Raw genomic sequence first — 23,079 nt, forward strand, 5'->3', positions numbered from 1 at the left:
GTGTGAGTGTTTGTATGCTTTGTTCCTTGAAACTTTATGTATACAAAAGTCCTCTTGTAAGTGGGGGGTGGGAGTGAGGGTGGTTGGGGAAAATTAGAGAGTAAGAGGGGAGACTGTTCGAGATTGTGAAATCCTCTTTCTTTTCATGTCTCTTGGAAAGCTGGTTAATTTCAAGTCAATCACAGCAGCTCTGGCAGACAGAGGAGCAGCCCCATCATTTCTCCATTTGGTAGACACCAGTTAGGAAGAGCCCTTGAAACTTGTCCCCTTCTGCCTTTTACTGATTCCCCTCCCAGAGTAAAGCTTGTGTTTCACCATATAGTCTTTGTGGGCTCACGTTTACCTTATTGTGCTGTGTGAGGGAAATAGTCAATAAAAAGGAGGTTTGTTTAATAGAAATACGAGGCTGGCATAAATGAAAAATGACAGCCAGGAGCATTGTTTTTGAGCTTGATGTGGAGTATGGGGGGAGTAATGTTTTCTTGCCGTGGCCTCTGTTCTGATGGAGCTGTGTGCTGATAGATGCTTTTCTTTTCTATGTCTTTATAACAGCAGTTTATTCAAAGTCAAAGGTAGTTGAAGGCAAATAGGAACCAGGCTGAGAGAACTCAAGGGTGAACTTCTGTGTGAATTACAAGTAGCACTTAAGTTGGCGTTTTCTCCCAGGTGTGTTTTCCCTGTCTTTTGGGAAACAGGGAGTGGGAGAGAAAGTGGAAAAACAGTATCCCAAAATGTGTATTATACATTCCCCTAGCAACATCCACAGTCTTCCCTCTTCGAGGGCCCAGCTCTCTGGTTGTAAGTTTGGAAGCAGCCTGCAGACTGGCCTTTGAAGAGGTTAATGGGGCCCCTTCTACTTGTTCCTCACCTTCGCTCTACTTGTCATCAGTTACATTCTGCAGATCGACCACAAATGATCTGGCTCTCTCCTTTTTAAAGAAAGCCCAGAATGTTTCTTTTAACGTAATCTGAGGTACTAGAATTTTAAATTGATAGCAATTAGGGTGGGATACTTAATAACTCTTGAGGGAGATTGAACACTTTATTGATCAGATAGAATCATCATAGCTTCTGCCAGGAAATAAAGGATAGGTGTCTGTGTGTTTTGTGTGTGTTTTCTCCAAGGCCGGTTTATTGGCTGTAATCTAGAACCTTCCGGTTAGCTACCACCACTCAGATGTCTATGAAGTGAGCTATGTTGTGTAAATAACTCAAGCTATCTTCTCTATCGTTACTAATCCTTTCCCTCTTATACATAGCTTCCCCCCCCCCCCATTCCTGGTGAACTTATGTATCCCATTTAGTGTGCGATCACCATGAGTTCTTAAGAATGTCTGTATTGCAAGAAAACTGCCTTTGGATGCTTCATGCCTGATTCGCTGTAAGGGGAGATAATTTTAAGTCATTTTTCTGAGCTGCAATGAGAGAGTAGTATACTTTGGGGTTGAATCTTAAGTCCTTGGAGGCCAGCATATTTTTGCATATGCGTGAATGTAGAAGCAAATGACTGGGGATATTGTTAAGCCATCAGAGCTTAAAACGTACTTGACTCTGTGCCCAGAGTGCTGGATCTTTGTCCCCAGCCTATAGCCACCTCCTAAATAATTGATTTAATTTTTCCTGCTTACCAATGAATAAGTGATTGTGCTTGAGTATTAAACAGAGAAAAATAATCCAGGTCTTGCTTTATTGAAAACTGAATGAGTTTAAATTATTCAGACATAGAATGAATAGGAAAGAAGGGGAAATGAAGGAAGAAACTCACTCTATTAAAAAGGTGACTACCATTAAAAAGAGGATATCAACAGTTTCCAGTGGATGGGGCTTCCTGAGGAGATAGGCTGATAGCCTGTTTGGCTATAGGCTGATAGCAACTATTTGACATTTAGTTGCTTCCTTAGTAAATTGCTTAATTATGAAGTAGTTAAAGTGAGTGGCAGTTAAGATCTCTGAGAATCTTTCTAGTGCTAAGCATCACGGCATCCAGGGCTCCTTTGCTCTGGTTCTCGAAGCTTTGGTACCAGAAATTGAGAAAGCCACTGTTAAGGGGTGGGCGAGGTGTCACTTTGTGGGGACTTGGGAAAGAGTGAGGGTTGAGAGGTGAGTGAGTCCGGCTTGCTCCTCCATTGCCCGTAATAGCCATTTCCCACCACCACCTCACCCAGTTCTTACTCTCATGCCTCACCAGGCCTGCTATTTCACAAAGAAAACAGTAGCCATTAGAGAACTCCCTCAACTTCCTGTTCCCAGACTGACAGACTCATCTCCGTCCACACCCACCCTCTCTGTGTCTGTGGAACAGGTGTCATTTCTTCTGCAGAATGCCCCGCCTTCCACCTTGGGCTCCTCCTATACCAGTCAGTCCATGTCCTTCCTGGCTCCTTCTTTTCTACATATAGAAGAACTCAAGCTCCCCATTCTAGGACGTTGGCACTTGCTGGTCTTCCTGCCCAAAATATCCTTCTCTCCACCTGACCTCCTTTTCTTGGTCAGCTCTTTAGAGAGGCTTTTTCTGAACCTAAACTCAGATAGCCTGTTGCCCTCTCTCAGAGCACCTGTTCCTTTCCTTGCTGGCTCTCCCCACACTGCTTAACATCTCTTCTAGACCACAGCTCTCCAGGGAAAAACAATGTCTGTTTCATTCCCCGCTGTATGTACAGGACCTACAGAGTAAAAGGTGCTCATTAAATGTTGTAGATTGAATGAGTGAATGGTCTCCATTCTTTAAAGTTAATCCTTGGCCAAAAAAAGTTTAGTTGTTCCATAGTGATGATTAATATCCTCCTCTATAATAAAGAATCCCAATAAAGAACCCCCATGGTATAAGCTACCATGCTGTGTGGTGTTATGTTTTAACCTCATATGGTGTGGCAGCTTATATAATATCATTCATCGCTAAGGACTATTTTGTAAGTTTTATCCCCATTCCTGCCCTTCCCCAGCCTTTGCTTTGCAGAGGGAATGAAGAGAAAAGGAGTTTAAAGCAGTGGTTCAGCTCTGATGCAACCAAGGGGTGCAGCTGACCTTGATGTCATACATAATGTAAAAGGTACAACATATGCTCTTAAACACCAGACTTTGACGTGCTTATCTGTTTCCTTTTATGTAGTGATTAGGCTTGGAGTGTTGTGTGCTGACAAGGACTAAAAGTGGAAAATCCATTTAGAGATCTGTCATACTCTCTTCTCTACAGTGGACATCACTTGATAACTTGGCATTGCCAGACACCTCCAGCTCTGTAAACTTAAATGCGTTTGGAGCTTTTTCCCCTCACTTCTGAAATTTTTATCATATTGAATATGCATCCTACCTTTCTTGCCCCCAGATTATGCCGTTGAACAGTCAGGATTATATGGATGATTAAATTTCCTGCTCCTGGCTGTTGGTGATCCAGGAAGTAGCCAAAAAGTGAGTGGGTGAAAGATAATGCAGTAGAGCCAGAAAAACTCAGGACCCAGTGATTTCATTTCAGAATACTGCAGAATTGCTGGATCTACCTATAAACTATTTTTTGGTCAGCATTTCTCTCTTTATGCTAGCAGCTTGGAAGTCAGTGAGATTAGTGTGGTTATAGACCTGTCTTCATTTAGAGAAGATTGTTCTTTGAAACATAGTATAAGCTGAATTAAAACAAAACCAAATCATGTGTATATCTTTAATGTTTAAGGAAGGTCTGTAGTGAGAAGTCTTTTGTAATTTAAAGTCCCTGTCCCCCAGCCAAATACACATAGAATCACCATGATTTAAAGCTAAAAGCAACTTTGCTGATCCTTCTTTCTGACGTCTTCATTTTAGAGGTTGAGGCACCGAAGCCCAGCAAGGTAATTGCCAAGCCCTTTCTACTGTCTTTAATACATGTTCTGCAAGCAAGGATTTTTGTAAACACAGGTTTTAGCATCCTGGGTATTTGTGTACAGTCTCCTTGAAGTAGGACAGACCTAGTCTGTTTATATAGTTGTCATTCACTACTTTTTAGGGGGATTTATAAAACCCAGATGAATGTTTGAACAAATGGAGATTTCCTGTTTCACCTCCTCCTACGTGTAACTCAAGAGAATAAAACATGAAACACTGTGAAATAAAATTTAGCTCTGCAAGTAGATCCTATTAGATCCCGGGTTTTGAAAGTTGTAGACCAAGTGAGAGGCAGGTAAACAGTGAGCTCACTTGTTTTCATTCGTTTGAGAATATCATTCAGGAAAAATTAGCTATTGAGGGTGCTGGTTGGGTAGAGACACTCTTCCTTGGGGAGAAGGTGTGTTATGTGTGTGGGTGGGAAGGGAGTCAGCATTCTGATACAGAATGCGCTGTTGCAAAAGCAGTTGGACATCCCACAGCCTCACTTTCTCTGGAGCACATTGCAGCAGGCCTGGTGCGTTCTGAGAGTCAGGACACCTTTCTCAAGAAGCACTTATGGGGCTGTAGCCCACTGCTCCCCCAGCCGTTGACCAAGATATCTGAAAGAGCAATTGCTTAAATTTTATTCTAAAAGTTTATAAACCTTGAAGAAGAGTTACAGGGATGTAGTATGTCCTGAGTGACTAACTGCTGAGTTGGGAGTAAATTGCCTAAGGGAGTGCTGCCCTGGGAATCTCTAAGACTGTATAAAGCCTGTTAGTTAGGTTGGTGTTGATATGGTTTTGAAGATGGGGGAGGGGAGGGGTTGTGTTTCTGTATACAGTATCATCTGTGGACTTAATACATTCTCCAGCTTTGTAGTGAATAATAGTTAATTTTATAAGTAACTAGGAACAGAGTTTCTTCTAAGAAGGTGATGAAGCAAAGAGACTACTAAACAGAATTCCCTACGTGACTCTGATAGCTTTAGGTGCCTGAAGTCTCCAGACCACATTTGTTGAAGTCAGGGTTGACTGTCAAGAAGTGAAAAGCAGTTCATGAATTTTCCTTCGAGTTTTACCTGCCATTTATGCTTGGTGCCAGCTCACCTGGCTCCAGTATGTGTTTTCATGTGGCCTACTCAGCCAGACTGAGAAGCTGGGGACCAGGGGTGTCCCCAGTGGCACAGACTGTTCTGCCTGTCATGGACTGTCCAGTAGACTCCTGCTTCCAGGGTGCAGCCCCTCTCCCTTGCCTGCTGCTGCCTTCTTTGGGCCTCAGGTACTCCTAGCAACAAATGTTAACTGAGCTAGCACCTCCTCTGCAGGGCCTGGGGAAGCAAAAATGTGTGTGTAGATAACCCCATCTTCAGAGAATTTTTGGTTCAGGGCATCACACACAGCAGACGTGCATCCATAGGACAAAAATACGTGATGGGGAGGGATGAGTACAGCTCAGAGGATCAGACAGTGGACCCTATGAAAGTCTAGAAGAGCGGGTATTCACCAAAAGTCATGACGGATAGGAGTGACTTCAAAGAGGGGTAACTCGTATTCCAGCTAGATCCTTTAAGCAAATGGAGAAGAGAAAAGAAAGTGTAATTGACAGGGAACCTGCTTGTGCTGTGTGCTGCGATCAGGAAGAAAGTCTACAGAAGTGTGGAGAGCAGCATTCATGGAGGGCATTTGTGGTGTTGTAGTGGTACATGGGGTCAGACTAGAAGCTGGGCATTCCCAGGGGGATATTGTATGTAGGTAATAAATAAGACCCTGTGAGTCAGGAGACTGATCCTACTCATGACTTTGTTCCTGGTTGTCTGTGCAACCTTCAATAGTTACTTAATCTTTCTAAAGTTCAGTTTCCCCATTGGAAAAGTTAAGGCTAGGCACAATGGCTTACACCTGTAATTACAGCACTTTGAGAGGTGAAAGGAGGTGGGTCACTTGACCCCAGGAGTTCAAGACCAGCCTGGGCAACAAAGTGTGACCCCTATCTCTACAAAAAAAATTTAAAAATTAGGCACAGTGGAATGTACCTGTAGTCCCAGCTACTTGGGAAAATCAGGAAGATCACTCAAGCCCAGGAGTTAAGGCTGCAGTGAGCTATGGTCGTGCCATTGCATTCCAGCCTGGGTGTCAGAGCAAGACTCTGTCTCAAAAGAAAAAAAAAAAAGAAAAAAAGAAATTGGATGGTTTTCAGCTGGATGGAGGAGGGCAGATGCAAAGTAGTGTTTTAGTAATGCCAAGCTGGCAAGAACCATGAGTTGGTCTCGAGGGCAAGATCGAACCTGGGTATCAGGAGGCTCTCCAAGAAAGTGTGAGAGTAGCCAGTCACAAGGGGAGAGTTGATTCCCCGTATGTAGTTTCTGAGGGCAAGACTGTAGAGAAAGGAGGGGGCTGGGCCATGGATTTAGCTTCTGAGAACATCCACTTTTACAAAGGAGAGAGGTAGATGGAACCAATAAAGGAAATAGAAATGGAGTAGCTCGAGAGGTAGGAAGAAACGGGGAGAGCATGGGGCCTTGGAAACCAGAAAGGCGAGAGCCCCGTGGAGGCAGTGGTCAGCCTGTTTGTAGAGAAGAGCTGCGGAAGACGGCTTCATCTTCCTTTTGGGCCTCAGCTAAAGCCAGGAGCCTGGGTTTGAGGAGCTCATCTTCTGAGGGGTGGTAATACATCATCGGTATTCAGTCAGTATTTAGCAGGTGACCAACGGCATGAAAGAAGGCATGTGGGGCCCAGGAGGTGACTGCCCTGCTGAGAGCAAGTGCCCCAGCCTCCTGAGAAGCTGGCCGTCTCCATTTCTACATGCTTTCCAAGTCCCAGTTGCCAGTAGATTCCTTTACAGATTGTCACACCATCACCTCCGACCAGTGTTTGGAAGAGCATTTGCCTACAGGCCTCTTCCTGTGGCATCACACAAAATATGCAGTGGTACATGAGGGTAACAAGCGAATATGGACAGGAAATTTAATTCACCTTAAAAAGAAAAGTAACTGGTTTCCTATACATTCACAACATTGCTGACACCAAATGTGGGAGGGTCTTTCTCACACCAACCAATGTTCCAAATCTCAGCAAACATTGACTAGACGTCCTATAATTTAACTCATTTCTGACACTAACTGTCCAGAGTTAGGGCAGACCCCGCAGGTTAAGGGCTCAGTCCCACAAGACTGTCCTCCAACTTGAGACAGCAATTGCAAGGACAGGCGTCCCATACTTTTGACCAACTGGCTATAAATTGGGGGTTTGTATGACACCCCCTCAGGTTCAGTAATTTCCTAGAACAACTCATGAAACTCAGGGAAACATTACTGATTTATTCTAAAGGATGCAACTCAGGAAGAGCCAACTGGAAGAGATGTATAGGACAAAATACAGTGGAGGGATGCAAGCTTCCATGCCCTGTCCAGGCAGGCCACCCTCCCGGCACCTCCAGGTGACATGAAATAAATCACTGGCCATTGGTGATTAAACTCAGTCTCCAGCCCCTCTCCTCTGCCCAGAGTGGGGGAACCAAAAGTTTTAAACCTCTAATCACCTGATTGGTTCCTCTGCTAACCATTCCCCATTCTGGTTTATGAGTCGTCTCATTAACATAAACTCAGGTAAATTTGAAAGCGGCTTATTGGCCAGGTGCGGTGGCTCACGCCTGTAGTGCCAGCACTTTGGGAGGCCGAGGCGGGCAGATCACGAGGTCAGGAGATCGAGACCATCCTGGCTAACACAGTGAAACCCCGTCCCTACTAACACAGGAAATACAAAAAATTAGCTGGGCATGGTGGCGGGCACCTGTAGTTCCAGCTACTTGGGAGGCTGAATGGCGTGAACCTGGGAGGCAGAGCTTGCAGTGAGCGGAGATCACGCCACTGTACTCTAGCCTGGGTGACAGAGTGAGACTCCGTCTCAAAAAAAAAAAAAAAAAAAAAGAAAGGGACTTAAAAAAAGAAAGGTACTTATTATGAGTAACAAAAGGCACCCCTCTCACAACTATCACTCAGGAAATTCCAAAACTTTAGAGATTCTGTGCCAGGAACTAGGGACCAAGACCAAATATTACAACAAAAGATGTGCCTATCACTCTGTTGTTTTAGAGATAGTCTCACTCTGACACCCAGGCTGGAGTGCAGTGGCAGGGTCATAGCTCACTGTAGCCTTGAACTCCTGGGCTCAAGCAATCTTCTTACGTTACCCTGCCAAGTAGCTGGGACTACAGGTGCGTACCACCTGCCTAGCTAATTTTTAAATTGTTTTGTAGAGTCAAGGTGTCATTTTGTTGCCTAAGCTGGTCTTGAACTCCTGAGCTCAAGCAGTCCTCCCACCTTGGCCTACCAAAGTGCTGGAATCACAGGGATGAGCCACCACGCCCAGTTATCAATCTTACCATTTAGGAAATTCCAAGAGTTTTGAGAGCTGTAGCCAGGAGCTAGGGATGAAGACCAAATGTGTATTTCTTATTTTATAACAGTATCACACAGCTCTTCATACTGGGGGAAAGCTTTGGCCACTCAAAATTAGATAATTTTTTTTAAAGTAACGAAGGGTTTTTTTCCCCTTTTTTTTCTTTTTGGATGGAGTCTTGCTCTGTCACCCATGCTGGAGTGCAGCAGTGTCATCTCAGCTCATCGCAACTTCCGCCTCCTGGGTTCAAGTGATTCCCCTGCCTCAGCCTCCCGAGTAGCTGGGATTACAGGTGTGCACCACCACACCTAGCTGATTTTTGTATTTTTAGTAAAGATGAAGTTTCACCATGTTGGCCAGGCTGGTTGCAAACTCCTGACCTCAGGTGATCCTCCCGCCTTGGCCTCCCAAAGTGCTGGGATTACAGGTGTGAGCCACCATACCCAGCCAAAATTAGAGAATTTTTATCTCCTCCCTTTGGCTTTCACTTCCTCTCTCCTTGTGTTTTTTTCTTCCTGTGACAGGAGTGCATGTCTTAGAAAACCACTGATGTTTCTGCCGGGGTACCCTAGATTTGGCATGCAATTTGGAACTCTTAGGACTTTAGTCTTATACACATTAACTAAGATTTCGGCCGCACTAGTAAGCTGAGCCGTTTTGAGAAATTTTAGATTTCCTCTGAGATGGTAAGCAGTTGTTACACCGGTGGAAATATGCTAGATGGCTTGTTCCTTGTGAGAACCAATGAGATAATGTTAGTGTAAAGCTCAGTGCTCAGACAGCTTCACTCAGAAGGTACTGTATAAATAAGGAGGCTTATAATCACACCCAAAGACAGAGCCCTGCCCAGGCCTGCCTATTCATTCAGTTAAGAAGTCCTCATTTCATGTTCTCTAAAAAGCAGGGAAGAGTTGGCTTGCTCCAACAAACTTTTTCCTCCTGTAAAGTTGTTTGATAGAGAAATATTAGTGCACGGAGTGTTCTTATTGTTAAGCACTTACAAAACTATTTTCACCTTTCAAGGATTAATATGAGAATTACATCAGTTATGAAATATCTAGAATGAAAATGCATGCCTCCTGAATATCATAAGTCTAAACATTCGACTCAACATCTTCAGAGAAAAGAGAAAGAGGAAATCTCTCACGAGAGTTTTCCAGGAGGTAGACAGAATTCAGGGGCAAGTAGCACCCACTGAAAGGGAAAGGAAATAATTATTGGGAAATCAAAATAGCAAAGAAAGTTAAGGGAGTGGCAGTTTGGCAGATTGCACAGTTCTGCGGGAACAATGAGGGAGACATAGCAGTTGGGAGCGATGGGGAGTAGGAGGGTGTGAGAGCCACACAGTGGGATCCAGGCCCGAGGAGAGCCTCCGAGGGAAGAAGTAGGAGTGGAGAGAGAGAGGAAGGGAGGAGTAAGTAAATAACTCTAAAATGGAAAAAAAAAAAAGTAATATGTGCAAAACTTTAGAGGTAAGCAGCAGTATAATAGGCAAGAGACCGTTGTAACTGGGTTAAGTTTTGGCAGCTTGCTTATTTTGTTTGATTTTGTAGTTAACAGGAGAGAAAGTGGGGTGCTGGTCTCCAAAGCACTATGCAGACTTGGAGCCAATGAAGTGTGGCATTTGGATGACACAGAAGCTCTCCAGTGCTTCTCAGGCAGGATTAACGCAGGGGCCTGTAAATAAGGATGTGACATTGAGGAATGCTGCTGCTCTTCCAACTGCTCAATTGGGGCCAGTCGGAAGCCAGGGCTGTGTTATGTTGGCTTGGATTTCTAGCACCTTTCTTACTGGGTTATAAAAATGATTTCCTCAAGCTTGAAAATGGCAGATGATGAAGTAGAAAAGCAGTGGTGTCCGCCTGCAGGCATCATTTCAAAGCTGCCTGTGACATTGTGCTGGCCATTTCTGGCCCCGGCCAGTGGGGAGTGGTTGTTGGAGGGTTAAAGCCATCACTTCCAACCAGTGAAGGTGCACCTAACTTCTGGGGGTTTCCCCTCATTAACAAGTCTAATGGTAAGCAGGCTTCCTGAAGGATTTCAGGCAGAGGATTTTTAGGGGTAGAACTGGTTTAAATTACTTGGCTTACTTGGCTATAGATAGCTCTGACTTGGTGATCAGACTGATGACCCTACAAGTATAGGGGTGATTACTTGACATTCCTGTCCTTGCCACCTACCTATTCCAGCATGCTTTGGGGTTGCCCCTCCGTGCAAATGGGGAGGGACATGAGGGAGAGGAGATGTCGATTGTAGGTCTCAGCAGTGGAACTTTAGCTGGCTTGTTTCAACATGTGTAAGAGTTAATCAGGTAAATTATAATTGCTGCTGGGAGAGGCAGCCTAGCTGAGCCCACCCAGCCCTCAGGGTTGCTGGGGAAAGGATCATTCTTGCAGTCCTTAATTGTTTTCCTCTCTTTCCCAAAGACGAGTTCTTAATGTAACATTATGGTCCATAGACCCGTTAATAAAGTTTACATTCCTGATTTGTTTTAGTCCTCTGCATGTCTATTTCTTTAAATTCTTAGATAACCCTTCCTTAAAAAGGTAATTTGACCAAATTAAAAGAAAAAAGGAATAATTTGAATTTTTGTTGTTGTTGTTATTTGAGTAATTCTACAGTCTTAGGCAATTTTCCAAATGAAACGTAGAATGTCAACTGGACTGTTCAGTCGTAGAGGATGGGAGGAACAGAACTGTTATATTTGGTAGTGGTACTAGAATAGTACAGAACCTACCAGCAAAAGTATCTCAGGGTAGTATCGTCTGTTGTTTCCTTTCTATTTTTTAAAATGGCACCATCTATCCCTGTCTTGTGAACTAGTTAAACATGTTTTAATTGTATATCTTTTAAAGCTTCAGTTAGCCAGATTTAAAAAAAAAAAAAAAAAAAAGTTTGATGTTTTTTATTCCATGAATGACTCAATTGACTACTTGTAGGCAGCTACTAAACTTGGCAGTTTGTTGCCATTAGCATGCCCTTGGACAGGAAGTATTCAGTATAGATATGACCAACCAGTTTCCAGGCTTAAAAATAAAGTGGGGATTTCTGGACAGAATAGGTCTTTGTCACTCATTTCAACATGTCGGATGAGTGTTAAAGTTCAAAGCCAACCACTTTGCCTTCTCATTTTTTCCCAGGCCATCACTTTACCTGACATATTCTATTATATACATTGAAACTTATTTCATGATGCTGGTGTTTTGTTTGGTTTTTCAAAATGAAATAAAAGGATATTTGAATAGTCATGAGAATCAGCTAGAGTCTGTATTCTCTCCTTGTTATCGCTTTTATGTTTAGTTCCTTTTAAGTCATCACCCCACTGAGATAGGTAATGGTGAAATAATGTTTCCCCACCTATAAAGCAGCTTAAATTAAAAGTAGCAAGTATGTGCCAGGTATACTACATGACTTGTCTTCTTGAATCTGTGGTCCGCTTGAAATAGCATGTTTTTCCCCAAAAGTTACTTCCCATCAGTCTTGTCATTCTTAATCTCATTTGTCAGGTAGCCGCTTAGCAACTTGGGAAAAATCATACTATTTTGACAGATACTAACAGGTTTTTTGGCATCTTGTTGCCTACAGCTATTGCTTTATGACTTTAAAAGTAAGTTCATTTTTTTTTTGCTATCTCCCTAAATAATATAATTTTCCCTCCTGTCTGTTAAAAAAAAAAAAAAAAAGCCCCACACTTTCCCTTCTTTCTTTCACTTACCTATTCTAAGCAGCGTGTGTGTGTGTGCATGTGTGTGTGTGGTTTAAGAAGCCTTGACACCACATTTCCTGGAAACACTAAATTAGACACAGCATTTATTAGATGAGAGTGTCTACAACAACAAAAAACTTGTTTCTTTTTCTGAAGCCTTAACTCCACGCAGGTATCAATCTCTTGAGTGTCTGTTTGTTTTTCAAATAAGAAACTGTGCCAGGGAAAGATGATTTGAAATACAAAATGCATGCAAGTATTTTTAGTTTAAGGTAAAGTCAATAATGATTCTTTGGGACATTTTTAGGGACCCAACTAAGTTTCATTTGCCAAACTTAGCAATAAACCATGTTTATAAAGAATGAACATGTTTATAAAGGGTAAGTTCTCGCTCTCGGGCAGGACATAGCTGTGACCCTGAGGTGCTTGTGCTCTGGAACTCCTGGACTCTTTTTCATGATGGGGGCAGGCCTGAGTATCCCCTGCTATGCTGTAGATTGAGCTTGATAAAACTCTGGCCTTTTGAAAATACTGGAATCCTCTACCTAAATATCCTATACCTGTTCTAATAGGTTGCTTTTAGGGAAAAAGGGAACTGTTAACATAAGCCAAGCTTCCTTTTTTTTTTTTTTTTTTTTTTTTGAGACGGAGTCTTGCTGTGTTACCCAAGCTGGAGTGCAGTGGTGCGATCTTGGTTCACTGCAACCTCCGACTCCCAGGTTCAAGCAATTCTCCTCTCTCAGCCTCCCAAGTAGGTGGGGCTACGAGCACCCACCACCATGCCCAGCTAATTTTTGTATTTTTATTAGAGACAGAGTTTCACTATGTTGGCCAGGCTGGTCTTGAACTCATGACCTCAAGAGATCCGCCCACCTGGACCTCCCAAAGTGCTGAGATTACAGGCGTGAGCAACTGCACCTGGCCCAAACTTGCATTGAGTAAAATGATTCCCTGGTCTGAAACAGTAATTTCCTTTAGCTTTGTAGTGCTCAAGACTCTTGGACCTGAAAGTGGCTGGTAACTGTGTTCTAGTTTTTATGATGATGGGCACATTGTAGGCAAACAGAAAATGCCTGATAACCAGTGAAGTGTGAGGACAGGCATATGGTTCAGAGTGTAAAATATTTTGTGGAATTAAAACTTATGCAGTTTTTCATGAGATTCATAAATCATCCATACATTGATATTTACTGTGCCTCTGGCCTCATCATCTGGTTTTTAGGTGTAGGAATGTGTTTTACTCAGTAGGTAGTTGTATCATCCATGGTATCACAGTCTGTCAAAACCACACCAGACGTTGATAATGTTCTGTGCATATGGGGTGACATTTAGGAAGGCTTGTAGCACCTTTTTCTTGCTGGCTCCCTTTGAGCCAGTGTGAGTGATATTCCGTCACCTAGTCTGTGTTTTGGATCACTGTGCTCAGGCCTAAACTCAGAACAGACAGACCATGGGAGGGGCTTACCCAGGTTTCTCTAGGCTGATGGAGGGCTCTAATGGGGTCACTTCTTACTCTTTTGAAAAGAGGTGGAAACTGAAATGAATTGTCGTTCAAATTTGGTCCAATCACACTTTATTGTCTGAAAACTTCTGGCATATCTTGCGGCAGCAATGGAAAAGGGAATGTTTTAGGTAACCCTTGTGTTTGAAATGCCTGCTTTTCTTTTATTATTTTTTAAATGACTTTTTGTTTAGCCACAAAAGAAGCTCTCTGTTTTAACATCTTTGGAGTTCTTCCTGGGTTCTAGCCACTGGAACACAAATCAGTCCAGAAGCTTATTACTAGTTAACTCTAATTTAAAATAAAAATAAAATTTCAGGAGAAAGATTGGAGAAGGGAATGGTATTACTTGATTGAGGAACACAGAAACAATGCAGGAATCCAGACATAAAACTCTTTGAGTTCAGTAAAGGAGGCTTTTAAACCCTAATTAATGCATTTAACAACTAAAATCCAAGCTTTTCATGTGTTGAGTTTACACAGAGAAATTAAAAAATAAATAGATTTTATCAGACTTTGACAGTAAATTAAAGACACTTTATCTTCCTGCCTGGAAGTTCTATAAAATAATGGGTAATAAAGGCAACCTATTGGTCAAAATGGTCTGAATTATGCTTGGAAAGAAAATCTTGCCTCTAAGAACAGAAGGGCCCAAAACACTGGCCCCTCCTAGGCTTGGGCCCAGAGACAAAGCAATAGCGATTACTATGACCTTTACTGATCCAACATCAGTCTGCAGCCAGAGTTCCAAGCATCTTCTCTGCTATCTCTAATGATTTAAAAATATATAAAAATGTTTCACATTCTTTACCCTCCATCAGAATGCAGTGAGCAGTAAGTCAGCTCAAGAAAACATGACCCAGTGCCTAACCCGTTGATACTTTGTTAGATGCCATTAAAACTTTAGAGAGCTGGGAGATTATTAAGGCCTACATTTGGAACCTGGAATCTTTTCTTTTGGGAACCTGGAATCTCAACTCAAGGATTCTGTAGCTTCCTTTTTTTGCCTGTATCTAAGATTGCTCTGTTTTGTGATAATGTAAACTTAATGGAAGAAAATTAATTCATAGATGCTAGACATTCAAGAATTACATACCCTTTTCGTGTTAGCTAGTGTCAAAACATTTGTTTAAACATGGTTTCTAAATTTGGGTGGGGTAGCATAAATGGTTTTATTTTATTCTGTAGATGTAGTGAAAAAATATTTTATTTTGATTCATTAGCAAGGAAGATATGAGAGCATTCATTTTGAGTATTTGCTATAGAATATACCCTGCATTGGAATGTGGGTAGAGTTCTGGCATTTGTGTATTTGTATGTTTCAAGGAAATAAAGGTACAGAGAAGCACTTGTTCGTTGCCTATATAAAGACTAACTGTACAGCTGACAGCTTAAAAATACTGTATGACACTGCATTTCTTGTCCAACAGTAGCATCTGTTTCCTTCATTCCCAAGCCAACAAAAAGCATTAAAGATGAATGCTGAAAATGTGATAGAAAAAGACCTTCCTTTTTGGCAAGTCCATTAACTGCCCTCACTGTTCTTTTCAAAGTATAACTGCTAGACTGGATGGCATAAATTAAACAATTAACAGGATACTAGTTCAAGGGGAAACTCTCCAGTTAGGGTAGATTTAATTTTCAGATTTAGAAAATGAATCCAATTACCCATTCAAAAGATTTGATTCATTTTTTCCCCCAAGCATGTACTTTTTATAATATACATTGTCTAACATCTGAGAGATAAATTCAGTATTATTTTCCTAAGATACTTTCTGCCTTTTGTAGCGGTGAGAATACTAGAAATCGGCTGGGCATGGTGGCTCACGCCTGTAATCCTAGCACTTTGGGAGGCCAAGGTGGACAGATTACGTGAGTCCAGGAGTTCGAGACCAGCCTGGGCAACATGGCAAAACCCCATCTTCACCAAAAATTTTTTTTTTTAATTAGCCAACTGTGGTGGCAGACCTGTAGTACTAGCTACTCAGAAGGCTAAGGTGAATCACCTAAGCCTGGAAGACAGAGGTTGTGGTGAGCTGAGATCGTGCCACTTCACTCTGGTTTAGCAACAGAGTGATACCCTGTCTCAAAAAAAAAAAAAAAAAAGAATACTAGAAATAATATCAAGAAGAAAATTTCAATAAAGTAGGTTGTCTTTCTTCACAGAAATGATGTTTTAGAGTTTATTATTTATGAGAACTTATGTAAAATAACTGCTAGATATGATCAATAATATAATATTTTCCAAGAACAAAGATATGACCATAAACCTTGCTAATCATTTGACTAAGTAAAATAAATTCCTAGCTTTGTAAAATGGACACCACTATGTATGCAGATTTTATAAAGCCTCCAGTCTTTTAGAAAAAAGTAGCCTACATACCATAAAAATACAAGTTGACCATCATAAATGGTATCTTAACATATTTTTTTAAAGTTATGTTAGTGGCCAAGCGCTATGGCTCATGCCTGTAATCCCAGCACTTTGGGAAGCTGAGGCAGGAGGATTACCTGACGTCAGGAGTTTGAGACCATTCTGGTCAACATGGTGAAACCCCATCTCTCCTAAAATACACAAAAATTAGCCAGGTGTGGTGGCACACACCTATAATCCCAGCTACTCAGGAAACTGAGGCAGGAAAATTGCTCGAACCTGGGAGGTGGAGGTTGCAGTGAGCCGAGATGGCGCCACTGCACTCCAGCCTAGGTGAAAGATTGAGACTCTATCTCAAAAATAAAACAAAATAAATAATAAAGTTATGTTAGTTAACACTGCATTTTTTTTTTTTTTTTTTTTTTTTTTTTTTTAATGATCTTTGTCCTATATCTCTACCATGCTGACCTTGGTAGTGTGAATGGATTCTTCTTGGGCATGTATGACACCTGAAGTCATTACAGAAGGCCCTCAGCACCTTCATCCACCCCAGACACAAAGCCTAAAAACCATACCCAACCCCTCTCCAACAGCCTGCTGGCCACGCTGACTTTCCTATAAGATAAAAACTGCCCTACGTGGGATAGCTCTTGTTAGTACACCAAGAATGACTTCCCCATAGTACAATTACTCTTACCCCAAAATGTAAGAGAAAGTGAAGAGATGCAGGTATTTTCCCTATGTTAGGCACTTCATCTACTAAGACATGTTTCATTCAATTCATTTAGAAGTTTGTTTGGAATTTTAAAAAGTCACTTCAAAACTTTCCTCACCAGGACGTCAAGACAGGCATACAACGGGAAAGTGACTAGGGATAAGTTAATACCGGTACCTTCACCAGAGGAGGAGTAGGCAATGTGGAAGACCTGTTGCTGTTGTTGAGTAGTTTTCAGTCTAGAGAAGTTAACATGCACATAAGAAAGTACATATTACCTGGGGGTTAAAGAGGTTTCAGAAGGGCTGTCTGTGGCTGAGATCTTTGAGGCAGAACTGTTGAGATGGAAGGGATTGGCATGAAGCTTTGGAAGATTGGATGTGTGGTTGTTTCCCAAATATGGTACATATGCCACTGGTAGTACAGTGACTGATTTTAGGAGGTCCCAGGCATAGTGTCAAATCATTTTTAATCATATCACAAGAAAATTAGTTCCTTTTCAGTGTCCTTGGGATTCTTGACATTCATGGAGAATGCCTGTGTTTTGGGCTATGTGATCTCTGCCACCTCACACCAGCTTACCTCCTTTTGTGCCATGTAGGTAGATGGGGGCTCATAGCCTTTGGCAGGCAACAATATCTAGCTAGAAACTAATAGCATTGGTGTTTTTTTCTCACTGAATTATTTCTTATGGTTATAAACAATTTTTAATGATTTTTAATGATATATTTAGGGGAGTATCAGTTTCCATTCACATAGTATGTAGGGTTTCCTTTTATGTGAATCAATTATTTAATACAAATACATTAAGTAACCATAAGTTAAAGTAAAATACAGATAGAGTATCCCTTATCCAAAATGCTTGGGACTGAAGTGTTTGGATTTTTTTTTTTCAGATTTTTGAATATTTGCATTATACTTACTGGTTGAGCATCCTGTATCCAAAAATCTGAAATCTGAAATGCTCCAATGAGCATTTTGTTTTAGTGAGTGTTATGTCAGCTCTCAAAAACTTTCCAATTTTGGAGTATTTTGGATTTCAGATTTTTAAATTTGGGATGCTCAACCTGTACCGATAGTAAATAGAAAACAAGGCAAGTGGATTAGGATGTTCCTCACGTAGATACAGCATGACTTTTCAGGAGAAGAGAGATTCCAGCAAAGACCCTGGGATGGAGAAGGTAACATCTTGAGAGAAAGGTGAGTAAGAAGTTGGCAGAAGCCCAGGGGATCCTGTTGAAGAGTCAGAGCTGGACGCCTTCTAGTTCAGCTTGGTTGCCAGCGCAGGAAACAGAGGGCTGTAGCTCTTTTTATGTTATACTCTAGGCTCTTTGCAAAGTGATTCAGAATGATTTGAGCCCCTGATCATTTCAATGTGGGGTAGCTAAGGCATATCCCTACAGGAGCCAGGAAATTACCCAAGTGCTGGAATGGCCAGGGGGCTAATTGGAGAGGACCCTGTGTTTCCCACTCTCCTCCATCAGTATTGCCAGAAGGTCAGATTTTTTTCTGAGAAGCCAGAAATGTGAGTTTTTATTGAAAGTTCCCAACTTCTACAAGTTGTTTTTTTTGTTTTTTTTTGTTTGTTTGTTTGTTTGTTTTTACTAATTACAGAAATAAAACTTAGAACATTTTGGTGGCCCATTTTGGGGGTGATGGACACATCCTGGAGTTAGAGATAATGGTTGCACAACATTGTGAATGTAATAAAAACCACTGAACTGTAGACTTTTTAAATGCTCACAGTGGTGAATTTTATCTTAATTAGAAAAAGAAAAAAACACTATGAGGGCCTAGGCAAAGCATGTTGCCTGCCAAAAGTTTGTAAGCTTTGTTTCAAACAGAGGAATTGTTATTTGCTGCTTTTGATAATCCCAACAGAAAGCACCTTTCCACAGGGGAGCAAGTGATTGGGAATTAATGGGGGTCATGTTGTGATCCCTACATTAACCTCTAAGCCTCTGTTTTTCTTCCTGTGGTCTCCATGGCTGCTTCTATCTCTTAAAATAGGACCGATGATAGAAATGGTGAGATATGGAGTGGTGGCCTTTCTTCTAGAGTAATGAGTGAGTGGGTGAAAAGACACAGCTACAAAAGGTGGGGGCTGCTCAAGTGTTTTAGAGAAGAAATTTATTTTATTTTGCAGCTATTATAAAATTGATTGGTTGTGTTATGTTACTTGCCAAAATTTATTTTACCAAGATATTAACCATTAGGGGAGTAATTCATCTTCAAGACAGCAAGTTCGTATATTTTGGAAAATGTTTTTCAGTTCTTACCAGAGAACGACTGTAATGATCTTTTTAGTTATTTTCTTCAAGTGAAAAATGAGTTTAATATAGCAAGTATATATCATCAACATCAAAGGATTATAATTATTTTAACAAAGCAATTTGTCTTTATAACTTTTGGGAGGCTCTATTAAATTTTAAATATAATTTTAAGTTTGCCAATTTCAATAAAGGCAAAATGTACAATTTAGGATCTTAAAGTAAGGATTATATCCTTCCTTAATCTTCAACTTTTTTTCTTTCATAGCAAACTAGCAAAGGTAGAGTTTCTACCTTTTTCTTATGACTTAAACCTAAAGAACATGCCTTTTTAAAAATATTGAACCAACATTTGTACTAAAAACAATTATTATTTTCAGAGTATGGGTTATTCAGTAGTTTTTACCAGTTCCAAATGTTATCAGATGATTTTTTGGATGCCTATCTTTAGTAATGAAATGACCCATTTAGAATAAACACCTTCCACCCAGAGAACACTAAAATTAAAATGAAAAAAATATATAACCTTTTTTTTTTTTTTTGAAATGGAATCTTGCTCTGTTACCAGGCTGGAGTGCAATGGTGCAATCTCAGCTCACTGCAACCTCCCCCTCCTGGGTTCAAGAGATTCTCCTGCCTCAGCTTCCCGAGTAGCTAGGATTACAGGCATGCACCACCATGCCCGGCTAATTTTCGTATTTTTAGTAGAGATGGGATTTTGCCATTTTGGCCAGGCTGGTCTTGAACTGGTCTCGATCACCTCAGGTGATCCGCCCGCCTCAGCCTCCCAAAGTGCTGAAATTACAGGCGTGAGCCACTGCACCCGGCAAAAATAAACTTTTTCAAAAGGACTATATTGGAATATTTATTTCTTATGTAAGAGTATTTGAAATATAATTAAATCTAATGTTATTTATTTGTATCCTCTTATTTTGTTTGTGTTTTATAAAAAACAGTATTCATTCCCTTCCTACCCGCCACATCTTTCTGCTCCCCCAAAAACAACCTGAGAATGCTTTTAATCCAGCAGATACATATTAAAGATTAATTGAGCATTTATTATTGCAAGGAATAAATAATAAATTGTAACCAACCACTAGGATTTACTTTCAGGGAGTATGGACACAAAAGTATGATAAGCAGTTTCCAACAACAGTTAGAGACAGGATAGAGCATTTCTGAATGGGATGGTCAATGAGGACTTGCTGATATTTGGAAGGTGATATTTGGGAGGGACTGTGGGAGACTTCACCAGCTCAAGACAGCTCCCCCTTGATTCTTTCATGCCTCTGCTCAAATATCACCTTTTCAGAAAGGCCTTCCCCAAGTATATCAAGTACCCTAGATAAAATAACATAGTTCCCCCTCCCATACACACATCTCATTTTTCTTTTAGCCTATATTGCTGCTTGACATATTTATATATGTTTGTTTGTTTGTTTATATATTAAGTATCCTTCTGCTAGAACCTGTGCTTCCTGGGAGTAGGCACTTTGCCTGGCACACAACAGTTGCTTAATAAAAATGTGTTGAATGAGGCCAGGTGTGGTGGCTTATCCAGTAATCCAGCACTTTGGGAGGCCAAGACAGGAGGATTGCTTGAGGCCAGGAGTTTGAGACCAGCCTGGGCAACATAGCGAGACCCCGTCTCTACCAGAAAATACAAAGATTAGCCAAGTATGGTGGCATGCACGTGTGGTCCCAGCTACTCAGGAGGCTGAGGTAAAAGGATCACTTAAGCTTAGGAGGTCAGAGTGACATTGCACTCCAGCCTGGGCAACAGAGTGAGACCCTGTCTTAAATAAATAATTAAATAAGAAGTTAAAAAAAAATAAAAAATAAAAATTCGTTGGAGAAAGAATGAGGGAATGAATGGGGGAAAGTTTTTCTGTCATAAGTCTCTTGACTGTGTGGAGCTCCAAACTGGTATGGAGAATCCAAGTTCCATTTTCTCCTAGGATCATTATAAATTTGGCAAATTTACCACCACTCTGTGACTTAGTTGACACATTCTATAGAAATAAGGAGATTTTGGTACTCAAATGTAGCTTCCTGAAGTCTACGACAAGTGTTATAAAAACAAATCATGATCACTCTTAACCTTCCCACCACTTCACCTTGCAAACCCTTCCTTAGAACCTCACTGTCTATACATAAGTTGTGTTTAAATTATTTCACAAATCCATAGAACCAACACGTGCCCCTCAGTTTCCAACATACAGGTACACTGCTGGCCCAGATTTTAAATTCCTGACTACCCAGTAGGAGTTGAAATATAATCACATTTGTTTCTGTAAGGCAGTGATCACCTATGCAAGTGCCTGCAGAACCCAGGAAGTGAACAGAAATGTGTAGATGGCCAGGAGGGATGTGGTAAGCTGGAAACGGTTGTCTTCTAAAGGAGGCAGCCATAATTTAGCTCAAATCCATTGTTGTCCTGTGCGAACGTGGGCCCATTTGGTCAGATTTGATCAAAGCAAATCAGACACACACATTTTGAGGCTAAATTTCCCAATTTTCTAACATGGACCACTAATCCTAAAATACAATCCTGGATGGGCCAAATAATATGGTATCCAGGTGACAACTTCTGCAAGGCATCCTGATCTAAATAAAATGGGATGCCTGAGCATGCGGAGAGGAAAGGTTAGAAAGAGAGGTAACAACTACTTCACAGAGAACATAAATGCTGTGCTGGTGGTGGGCACCTCTGCTTCTATAGAACTCTGGGGTTTTTTCCTAGAATTTCAGAGCTTCAGAGTGTCTTGATATTTAAAATAAGATAGTTTACATTAAAGCCTAGTAAATTCCATCTTACTCTTTGCTTACCTTTAACTGGATCTATCCTCCCGACATTAACATGGCTATAAAATGCTTGACTAACAACATTTGGATACAGTTATTGAGGAAAAATTGTGACAAGAATGTTGAGAGGTTGTGCCAAGATGCATATTTGAGAGATGCCCAAGCTGAGGCCAAGAGGTTACTGCTCCTAAAATATTCAAACAGATGGGTTTGGGATATTTGTATGGAAGATTCCAGAACATTTGCTGTAAGAATTGAATTAACTAAATATGGTCACTTCTCCAAACAAAAGTATCTGGTTATTCTGTATGTTTTGGCAAAGGGCAGGAAAGAAAAGCAATAGATTAAAAAAATGAAAATGCATTTCTTTTACATAGGTTCCTCCCCTTTAAAGCAAAAAGTGGCTGGGCACAGGGGTTCACGCCTATAATCCCAGTGCTTTGGGAGGTTGAGACAGGAGGATCACTTGAGCCCAGGAGTTTGAGACCAGCCTGACTGACATAGTGATAACTCATCTCTACAAGGAGAGCCTGGCATGGTGGTGTGCGCCTGTAATCCTGGCTACTCAGGAGGCTAAGGTGGAGGATCTCTTGAGCCCAGGAGTTCGAGGTTGCAGTGAGTTATGATTTCACTACAGCACTCCAACCTGGGTGACAGAGTGAGACACTGTCTTTTAAAAATAAATAAAACAAAAGACAGTTTGTATCCATATTTAGTGTTATGTGTTTATTCATGGAGTACAAATAAATTCATTTATTAAGCTCTAAATAGAAGAAATCGAATTGATTTCCTGATACACCTTCATGAATTGCTGTAAAAGAGAGTGAAGGGTTCCATGGAGGCAGATTAGAGCATAGGGTTTAGTGCACCCCACGGTAGCTGGAGGGCACGTGTTAAGCACTTGGAAGAACATAGAGATAAAAAGGTGTGTACCTGTACCTTACTTGTCAAAGATCCTAAATAGATTAAGAGAGGAATTTAACTCGCTCACAAGACAGAAAAGCAGGTTAGGAGAGATTTATTCTGGCCATTGGATTTAGAAAAGCCTTTTGGAAGAGGCGGCATTTACACTGAGCTTTACAGGATCAATAGCACTCTTTCAGGCAGGGATGGAGGGGGAAGGCAGATATATAGCTTTTCTTTAATTTCTGTTCCCTGATGTGTTTGACCTGTGCTCCTTCATATTTTATTTATTTTATTTTAATTTGATTTGATTTGAGACAGGGTCTCATCTGTCACTCAGGCTGGAGTGGAGTGGTGTGATCTGAGCTCACTGCAACCTCAACCTCCCAGGCTTGGGCAATCCTCCCAGCCCAGCCTCTTGAGTAGCTAAGACCACAGGCGTACACAACACCTGGGTAATTTGGGGTTTTTTTTTTGTATTTTTAGTAGAGATGGGGTCTCTCCATGCTGGCCAGGCTGGTCTCAAACTCCTGACTTCAAGTGATCTGCCCGCCTCAGCCTCCCAGTG

General features: G+C 41.2%; 1 protein-coding gene across 5 annotated transcripts in view; it reads left to right on the forward strand.

The window, feature by feature from the left end:
• Positions 1 to 23,079, forward strand: part of TNFAIP8 (TNF alpha induced protein 8) — a 122,672-nt gene that overhangs the window by 84,966 nt on the left and 14,627 nt on the right.

The sequence above is a fragment of the Macaca mulatta genome, chromosome 6 (genome assembly GCF_049350105.2).
Source record: "Macaca mulatta isolate MMU2019108-1 chromosome 6, T2T-MMU8v2.0, whole genome shotgun sequence".
NCBI lineage: Eukaryota > Metazoa > Chordata > Mammalia > Primates > Cercopithecidae > Macaca > Macaca mulatta.